General features: G+C 49.1%; 1 pseudogene; it reads right to left on the bottom strand.

Moving 5' to 3' along the window:
- Positions 1 to 2,498: 2,498 nt before the first annotated feature.
- On the bottom strand, positions 2,499 to 6,114 carry LOC109490693 (annotated as a pseudogene).
- Positions 6,115 to 9,772: the final 3,658 nt, after the last annotated feature.

Genomic DNA, 9,772 nt, shown 5'->3' with positions numbered 1-9,772 from the left:
GAATGTCGTACTTGCCTTGGAGGACGCGGGGGCTTCTGGGTGTGTCTTCCAGGCTGACGCTTACAACAGAGCAAAAGAACAGAGTTGAGAAAACATGTTTCAAGCCTGAGCTTCTGAGCCATACGAGCAAATGCTGAAGACAAAGGCAGAAATCAGAAACCAGCACAAAGTAATTGCTTCTTGGTTTTGTTTTCTGAGAAAAAGAAGTAAACTTTTGGTATTTGCACTGTTTCCAGGAATCATAACAGCTTACATGCACGTTAGAGAATATTTAAAAATTTCTTTCCTGATAAACAGACGTATGGATGGACGGTGGATGGGTAGATAGCTGTTTTCATGTCCATCAGCTTCTGCGGCTTCAAGGATTAACCGTATGCTGACGAGTGACAGAGCTGCCTCTCCAGTGCAGGGGGTCCTCCTGATTCTAGACCCACAGGCATTTCCAGCTCAAACCGTTGCAGGTGAAGCCACTGTCCCCACGCTGCCCCTTCCCATCCAATATGCTCCTCTTCCTCGTATGTCCTTTGCGTTAGTGAATGACACACGGTCCATGTCAAAAATCAGGGAGCAAACCCCGACTCCTCTCTCCCTGGTACCTACCTTTTGAGTAATTCACCAAGCCTCATCAACCCTATCTCTCTAACAACTCTCAAATCCATCAATTTCCTCCTATGTCCATGACCGCTTGTGCCAGGATATGCTAACAGGACTCTCGCTTGGGTTATTAAACATACAGTCAGGGTAATCATTCCTATCTTATCATGCCATTGCTCTGCCAGATATTATATTAAGCAAGCCCTTGAGCTTAGGGTCAAGTCCAAAACCCCATAGCATGGCTTGTGTGCCCTTGACAAACTTGACCCCCGCCTACTTTTCTGTCCATTTCACTCAAGCCAATCCCATTTTCACTTTGTGCGCCAAATGTATTTGTCTGCGTAGACTGGTTTATGCTACAGTAACTAATAACTAAAAAACATCAGAGGTTTGACTGATAAAGGTAATTGCTTGTTCATATAAATTCCAGGGTAGGTTGGATGACTCTCCAGGCCGGCTGTCCTTCCTGGGTCAGCAATCCAGGATCCTTTGACTTGTGGCTCTGCCATGCCAGTGCACAATGTCTGTGCATTGTGCACAGCTGCCCAAGGGGAAGAAGGACTGGAGAAGCCACGGGAGCTTTCCACTGCCTCGACTAGGAAGAGATACACAGCAATTCCACTCTTATTTCATTGGCCAGAATCAGTCACATGGCCCTGCAAGAAGGCTGGGAATTGCAGCCTCCAAGAAGGAGGCACATGAGAAGGGATTTGGCGAATGCGCAGCATTTTCTCCGCCACACCAAACATTGAAAAAGCACGTGGTTGTTGAATTGGAACTTTCATCTTTGGGCCTTTGCACGTTTTCCTTTTTGTCTGGAATTCTTACTTCACACCCAAACCTTCTCATGAATGATTCCTGCCCAGAACTATTTTTGTGGAGGGATGCATGGGAATGCCAGGCTAGAAGCTCTTTCTCAGGATTCTGAGAGCTGGAACAGTATTCTAGAAGCTGGCTTTTAACTGGCATCCTTGAAATGTGAGATAAATTACATCCCTTTAAATTTGAATTTCAAGTCAAATAAAAATTTTATATAGATTTTCATATCTCCCTGTGTGATAAAAAGAAGTTGTGTTTAGATGGTTGGTTCTAAGTCAATAAGCATCCATCTCTCTAGTTCTGGATCTGATGTGATATCCAACCCACTTCATGGCCGATACCACTGAGAACATATTGGAAAAGAGAAATGAGACGAACAAGTAACAGAAATAACAGATGAACTATTTCTTAATTCTCTCTCTCTCTCTCTTTTTTTTTTTTTTAGAGAGAGGGAGAAAGAATGCAAGTGGTGGAGGGGGAGCAGAGGGAGAGGGACAGAGAGAATCTAAAGCAGGCTCAACACCCAGCCCAACGCAGGTCTCAATCCCACAACCCTGAGATAATGACCTGAGCTGAAATCAAGAGTTGGATGCTTAACTGACTGAGTCACCCAGGCTCCCCCTTAATTGTTTTTACTGTAATAAAGTTGTTGACAATGTATTAATTATGCTATTATGTAACAAAGTATCATAAACCTGGTGGCTAAAACAACACACGTTCAGACATTGAGTATCTTGCAGCTTCTGTGTTTCAGAAATCCAGGCATGGCTAACCTGGATCCTCTGTTTCAGGGTCTTTCACAAGACTGCAGTTAAAGTGTCAGCCAGGGCTGAGGTCTCATCTGAGGCTTGACTGAGGAAGGATGCATGGCCAAGTTCATGTGCTTGATGGCAGAATTCAGTTTTTTTGCTGGCTGTCTGCTGGAGATCCTTAGTGCCTTGCCACATGGGTCTCTCTATTATTGGCTCCCTTCATCCTATCAAACAAGGGAGAAAGTCTCCTGGCAAGAGGGAAGTTATGTTATATAACATAATCAAAGAAGGGCTGTCCCATTGCCTTTGAAAATTCTTTGTGTGTGTGTAGTTTTATGGTTTTATCAACACAATTATGATGTGCGCACCAGTTGTCTATTCATTTTCTTTGCTGCACAGCCTGGCATTGGGCTTGCTGACTCTGATGGCCAGCTGGGCTGCTCTTTCCACTGCGGTTCTGTGGTTCTTGGAGGAGACATTGTGAGCAATCTTTGCCCGGTAAGATTTGTTGCACAGCAGCAGCACTTCAGCTCCTTGATGCTGTGGATTAGGAATTTCCAGAAGCTACTGGGAAGCATGTGCCCTGTTTCCTTGTTGCTCCTGTAACCAGTGTTGGGCATTAAGATCTGACCCTTGAGTCTTGTATGTACCCTATGATCAATGCCTTTGGGGTTCTGCCAGTTGTGCTTAATTTTGACACAGGGGTCTGACAGGTGCTGGCTGAATTTCTTGGTCCTCTTTTTAATGATCATGGGCTTCAACAGAGGTCTGAGGGTGGCCAGGATGCCAAGCAGGAAATGGCTGCCACCTCTGCAGTCAGCACTGAGGAGAGACCTTTGTTATATTTTATTGCTAGAAGTAAGTCACAGATCCTGTCCACACTCAAGGAGAGGGGATTACACAGTGGTGTGAGTACCAGGAGACAGCGATCACTGGGGGGCCCCACTAGGATATGTCCACTGCAGATACTCTACAATGTTCCCTCAATTCCTTATTAGTCTGAAGAGGCATGCAGAATTCACATGTGTGCTAGGTGGTCAGATAGGATTTGTTCTAGAACATGTGACGAATTTACTTATTCTTTCCTAGATCTGACCCCCACCCCAGCCATTTATATTATTCTAAATAGTATATTCTAAATATACTAAATATTCTAGTAGATTGGTTTTCATTGGAGAGTAGCTTTCTGATTTTATTTTAAGGAAGAAGATCCCAAGCCTGTACTTAAAAGTTAGCTCTCAACTGAAACATCACTTCTCCTAAGAATCTCTAACACCCCCATGACCGAATTAATTGCCATCCTACCCAATTCTTTTATAGCTCCCTGTTCTGACACCTCGGGAACATTATCATGCTCTATCTCATTTGCTCCTTCAGGGACAGGTAATATCTTATCACACCATTGTGTTCCCAGGACCTAGCCCATGCCTAGCACAAAGTCGATTGTCAGTTAATATACATTGCATTTCACTGCACTGCACTGAATTTTTCTTTGAATCTGAAGCTGGCCAATTGTGGATGGTTGGGATCTGAAAGAAATTGGTTCTTCACACTCATCCATAGAACATTTTTGCCTGGGTCTTGGTAAAGAAGGGATAAAAATGCCTAATAGGAGCACCTGGGTGGCTCAGTTTGTGAAGCATTTGCCTTTGGCTCAGGTCAGGATCTCAGGGTCCTGGGATCAAGCCTTGTGTCGGGCTCTCTGCTCAGCACGGAGTTTGCTTCTCCCTCTCAAATAAATAAATAAAATCTTTTTAAAAATGCCTAATGTGGGGACCCCTGGGTGGCTCAGTCGGTTAAAGAGGCTGCCTTCGGCTCAGGTCGTGATCCCAAGGTCCTGGGATCGAGCCCCACATCTGGCTCCCTGCTCAGTGGGGAGCCTGCTTCTCCCTCTCCGACTCCCCTGCTTGTACGCGCGCGCTCTCTCTGTCAAATAAATAAATAGATAAAATCTTTAAAAAAAAATACCTAATGGGCTAACAAAACCATCCCTAAGTAAGTGTGTTTTGCAAACCTAATACACAGAAATGTTTTTTTGTTGAACTTACATATGAAAAAAGACTTTTCAAGTATTCCTTAGAGGTGTTTCCAACCCAAATATTGCCGAGCTGGCAGAGTAAGGAACATATGGGGAAGCCGACTGAACAGGCAGGTCTCATTTTGTGGGGCAGGTAAGTGACGTGTGGTGTGACACCAGGGGATAAATTCCTATCACAACTCGAAACAATAGCAGGAAGAGAAGAGAAAAAAAATAGTGTGTACAGAGTACTTTGCACTCTGTTCCTTTTTTGTGCAAATTGATCAATCCCGGAATAAAATCTTTGTCTCCTAGAGCTGTCAGAGATGATGTTCTAGATGCTATTTTTTCAGAAGCTGAGAGTGAAAGGGTGAAGGCATGTATCTTGCTTGGCTTTGTTTTCTTTTTCTTAAATATTAACCCTTTTGTGAGTGAATGATCTCCTAAAATGTAGCATGACTTCGATCCATCCATGAACAGAGACTAACGTACAAATGCATTCAATAAATAATCTGGATTCGTGAACATGGACACAGTACCGTGCCAGGACATGGTGATTTTCTGAGGCCTTCTCAGGGGAATAAAACTGTCCCAGACTATGGTGGTGTTGTTTTGTTTTTGTTTTTGTTTCTCTTGTGCCTTTTACAGTTCTCCTGTAGTGACTTTATGTTGCTAGTATCCCTTTGCTTAGCAGGCTTTCTATTCCTTTCCAATTTACAGCCTCTAAGTTACTCTTTTTTTTTTTTTAAAGATTTTATTTATTTATTTGACAGAGATAGAGACAGCCAGCAAGAGAGGGAACACAAGCAGGGGGAGTGGGAGGGGAAGAAAGCAGGCTCATAGCAGAGGAGCCTGATGTGGGGCTCGATCCCATAACGCCAGGATCACGCCCTGAGCTGAAGGCAGACGGTTAACTGCTGTGCCACCCAGGTGCCCCTCTAAGTTACTCTTGAAAGCCAGATGAACAAACACGGTGGAACAATGTGCAAACAAAGAATCAAACGTCTGGGTGAGACCCAGGTGTTTGCTCAGACGCAATATGCTTAAATCTGACGTCAGGTGGGTGCTCAGAGGCCTTTCCTGTTCTGGTCGGGGTCAGAGCCGCAGACACTGCTATGGCTGAGTGGTATTCTCGAGAAGTTGCTCTATGTGGAGAGTTGCTATATTATACGAGCAGAGTATAAAAACAATTTTGGACATTACACCGGAAAGACATATTGCCCGCAAGGTAGCAGGGAAAGCTGATGCTCAGAGAGGTGAAGTGACTTGCCCAGAATCCCCCAATTTGTGGCCAATCCTGGACCACAGTGCTGGGTTTCCTGACGAGAGCTCCAGTGTTCCCCGCTCACCTCGTGCCTCTGAAGGGAAGATGAGGGTTGTCAGGGGCCGAGTGAAACGGTTCAAAGCTACTAGCAAATCCGTTCTTCCTGGGGCATCTGTGTTTTGCTCCCTATCCTCAGTAGAGTCTATCTGGACATATGTGCGTGTGTGTGTGTGCGCGCGCGCACACGTGAGATTATCAGAGTATAAGATCACACAAATCCGAGCCAGGTCAGCACCTTCCTAGTCCTAGAGGCCACGTGGGAACCAGCCTTGGTTTGGGGCATGGAAGGTCACCAGATCCCAGTTCTGTTTGTTTCCAACACTCTAGGGGACGCTAACCCTCCTTATCCCACCCCTAAGGATTTGAAACTTTCTAGAAAAAGTCTGTCCAACACCACCCTCCCGACAGAGATTCTGATTGGCTCAGAGCCCCAGAGCCGCAGTAATCCTAATTCCTAAGCTCCTGACTTGAAATCATGCATCTGGCCCTCGGAGAAGTCATGAGATCACCCATCTGGCCCCCCGAGGTGTTCTCTGGGGATCTCGGGGCAGGATGAGAGGAGAAGCCAAGAGCGAGGGTATGCCAAAGCCCAGAGCCCCTCACCGCATAGAACCGCCTCCCGTCACCCCTCTTCCCAAGGGCTCTTTTTGCTGAGGAAGCAGGAGACTTGAACACATTTTATAAAACAAATTTCTGTTCCAAAGAAGGACTCCACCCCGGACAGGCAGAAAACTGTAAACACTTGCTGAGCGTGTTTCCCATATGGGGCTAAGGAGACCTGAAGCACCACGTGGAGTCGGTGCTGTCGGTGTGTACGCTCTGTCCAGACCCCCAGTGTCGGCAGGTGCACCCGTCCCCCTGCTGAGGAGAGCATGGCTGCCAAGGCCTCAAGCCTGAGAGCTTCTCTGGAGCACTGCCTTTGGTTTACAGGAGTTGCCGGGGAGGTCACGCCACCACCCAACTCTAGGGGAGGCGAGGACGGACTGGCACGTGGATGCTGCCTTAAGACTGGGCAGGTGTGTGGTGAATCTCCTATTCCAGGGACACTAAGGATCAAGCACAGGGGACACCGGGCCCCAGGCTTGCTCTGCTCTCCCCCCTTTCCTGTCCTGCTCTCTACTCCCTTACAGTTTTCTCTTGTCTGTAAGAGCACCCTCTGGACAATCTCACAGCCCTAAGACACCGTGCTCACCTGGCAGTCCCGGCCCCGTATCTCCTGGTGGCTTTGGCTGAGAGCGTAGGCTTTGTGCCTATTGTAGTCAACTGCAACCTCTATAGGATTCGCCCCCAAATACTTCTCTCCGAGCCTCCAATGTCATCTTCTTGGGCGTGCTTCTCACACCCATCTCACAGGTCCTGCAAGCAGAAAGAGCAAAACTGTATCAAGAACAAATTCAGGCTGATGCCCGGAAGGGATGTCCTCCCTCTCTTAGGGTAAAGTACACACCTACTCCCACACCAGCGTCACCCATAGTAAGTTCCCCGGTCCTCTGTGCACACCTCCCACACAAATGTTGCGTTGTTGTGCTTGTCTGCCTGTCTGGTGGGGGTTAGTAGGCCATGCTGGGAGTAGAGGTGGGGATCCCTAAAACTCTTCCAGGGAAGAAGCAGATCTTGTGCCTGGTAAAGGAAACCGGAACTCAAGAAGATGGATCCTCGGGAGGAAGTGGAACTTGGTTTCTTAGACCTCTCAGGGTTGACAACACTGCCCTTGTCTTCAGGTGGTAGGGATTCTATTGGGAGGAAGGGGCAGTCTAGGGCCAGAACCCTCAGAGATAGATTGGGTGGCCCACTGCACCCAGTGGCTCAATCCAACAGATTGGCTTTTTGGGGGTACGTTCTCTTCTGTTCTTCCCACTCCCCAATCTTCTCCCACCTCTTTGACAATGTCTTGTTGAAACATTTTGGCCAGATCTGAGTGGAGGGGGTGCAGGGCAGAGGGGAAAGTGGGTGGGTGACTGAGGGAAAGTTTTGGGTCTACACTTGGGCAGAGTGGTAGGAGACTCCTAATGGGGGTAGTTAGCTGGGAACCCGGGCACAGGGCCTGCGAGGTCCAGCCAGCCCTCCCTAAGTGGAGTCTGCCCTTCATGGCTAATTCACAGTGCCTTCGTCACAAACAGGATTGCTTGATCTGCTGGAGGAACAGGAAGGAACTGCCCTCGGTGCAGGCGATGCCTGCTCCTCTCCTTTTCACTGCCCACCCACTGTTTCTTGAGGGGCTGGCCTGATAGGAGACGTAGCCCATGGGAGAGCGCGCCTCAGCCCGGCCTCCACACGTGATGCAGGGCGCCCCCTGGAGGCTGGCTCAGGAATCAAGAGCGCCCCGGGGCAATGAGACAGAAGTCCTGCCGAGGCACTTACACCCGGAGCAGAACACCTCTAGTGCTGCCAGCCCACCTTCTGCTCCACAGGCACTCTCGGTGCTTCCCTGAACTGCAGGCACGGGCAACTCAGCTCACCCCAGCTGCACGGACATAATATCTCTTTGAATTCTCCATTTCATCTTGAATATTCATGTGCTTCTTGCAAAAGGCTCCATGAAGCATCAGGGCTCGTTTTAGACTATGAATGACGTGAGAACTGGCACATTCTCGCTGCTAAGAATGTGTGGTTCAACCCTTCCACATCAGTCTCCTCATTTGCAAAATGGAATAAAAACAACGCCTACCCCATAGGCTGGTGATGACTGAGTCAATACGTGCGAGGAGCCTGGAGCAGAGCCTGGTGCCCCGTAGATGTCCTGAAATGTTGTTGTTATCCCCCTACTGACACCCTGGTGAGAAGCACCAATGCTCGGTCCTCGTTATTTGCATCTTCCATGTTTGTGAATTCACCTAAGATTTATTTTCCACAAATCGATACTTGCAGTTCATGCTCATTTGGAAAAGGGGCAGAAATTGTGAATCACCTGCTCTCGTGTTCCCAGTGAAGGTGGAATGAGGGGTCCCTCCTCTGCCTTCTGGTGTCAGCAGTCACCCTGTGAGCAAGTGTCCTTTTAGGGTCTATGCTGTGGCACTCTTTATGTTTTTGTCTTCTTTGTTGGTCACTTCGCTGTTTAAAAGGGCCCCCAAAGCAGTGCTGGAGGGCTGGCCAGTGCTCCTAAACAGAGGTTCAGTGTGACATGTCCTCCAGAGCAAATCCTCGGGCCGGATATGCTTCATTCGGGCAGGAGTGGTACTGCTGGTGGCCGTGGGTTCAATGTTCATGGATCCATGATGTATGTTCTAACGAGAACCAGAGATAAAATGAGGTTGTGTATTGATTGGTTGACAGACGCGACCAGGGGCTGGCAGGGACCTAACTCTGTCTTTCAGAGGTTCGGTATTCACAACATTGTTCGCTTGGCTTCATACGAACAGAATGACGGAGAACCGTAGGTAGGTGCCATCTTGGAGGTTCAGCCCAGCGATCCCTGCCCTGGACTGAGTCGTCTCCCCCTGAGTCCTCTGCCCCCGGCACACTGTCCTCTGCTCATCTGACCACGAGAGTCCAGCCGTCTCACACGGAGTGGGGAGACAGTCTGACACCAGCCCAACGTAGCAACTACAGAACAGGCCGGAGCGCAGCTTCCGGGATGAACAGCAGAGGAACTTTAGAGAGAAGAGGAGACCGGTGTCAACCCTGGCTTTGCAACTCACTGTGTGCAAGGTATCTTCCTCTGGGCCTCGGCTTCCTCACTGTGAAATGGGAATAATGATCTTAACCAGCGCCACTGAGCCCGAAGTGAAGATTAACTGCGCACGAAGAGCTCAGCACAGTGGCTGACACATGGGTACCCAAGGAAATGATGCCCGTGGTCACACTTAGGTGCGGCATAAGGCAGCCTTTCTGAGCTTTGTACCCTGGGCCCTGGCTTTATACCTCTGAGATTAGGCCCAAGCCAGGGACAAACACTGCGTCTTAATTCTCTTCACTTCCAGAAGTCCACAAGGAAAGTCATCCCTGTCCCCAGTCTTGACATCGCCTTACCCTTAACCCTGGGGGCGGCACCCCATTGTTTGGGCAGCTCAAACAAGCCCATCTCCCATGAAGTGGCTGCTGGTACCTGGCCTGGAGGGGACCCTACTCGGTCGCTCGTGGCCCCTGGCCGCCAGATGTCCACGTGGTGAGCGCGCTCAGGAGTCCGCCGCTGGGCGTGGGTTCTGCGCAGGGGGGGCCCGGGACCGAGGCGGCGGCGGGCCGGGAGGGGGGCCGCGGACTCCGCTTAGGACCGGCCCGGCCCGGCCGGGGGCGCCTGAGGCCCGGGCATGAGCCGGCGGCTGGCGG

Source organism: Ailuropoda melanoleuca, chromosome 9 (assembly GCF_002007445.2).
Source record: "Ailuropoda melanoleuca isolate Jingjing chromosome 9, ASM200744v2, whole genome shotgun sequence".
In the NCBI taxonomy this organism is placed as follows: Eukaryota; Metazoa; Chordata; class Mammalia; order Carnivora; family Ursidae; genus Ailuropoda; species Ailuropoda melanoleuca.
Note: the sequence above shows the minus strand (reverse complement) of the source record. Positions and strands in the feature narration are given on the sequence as shown.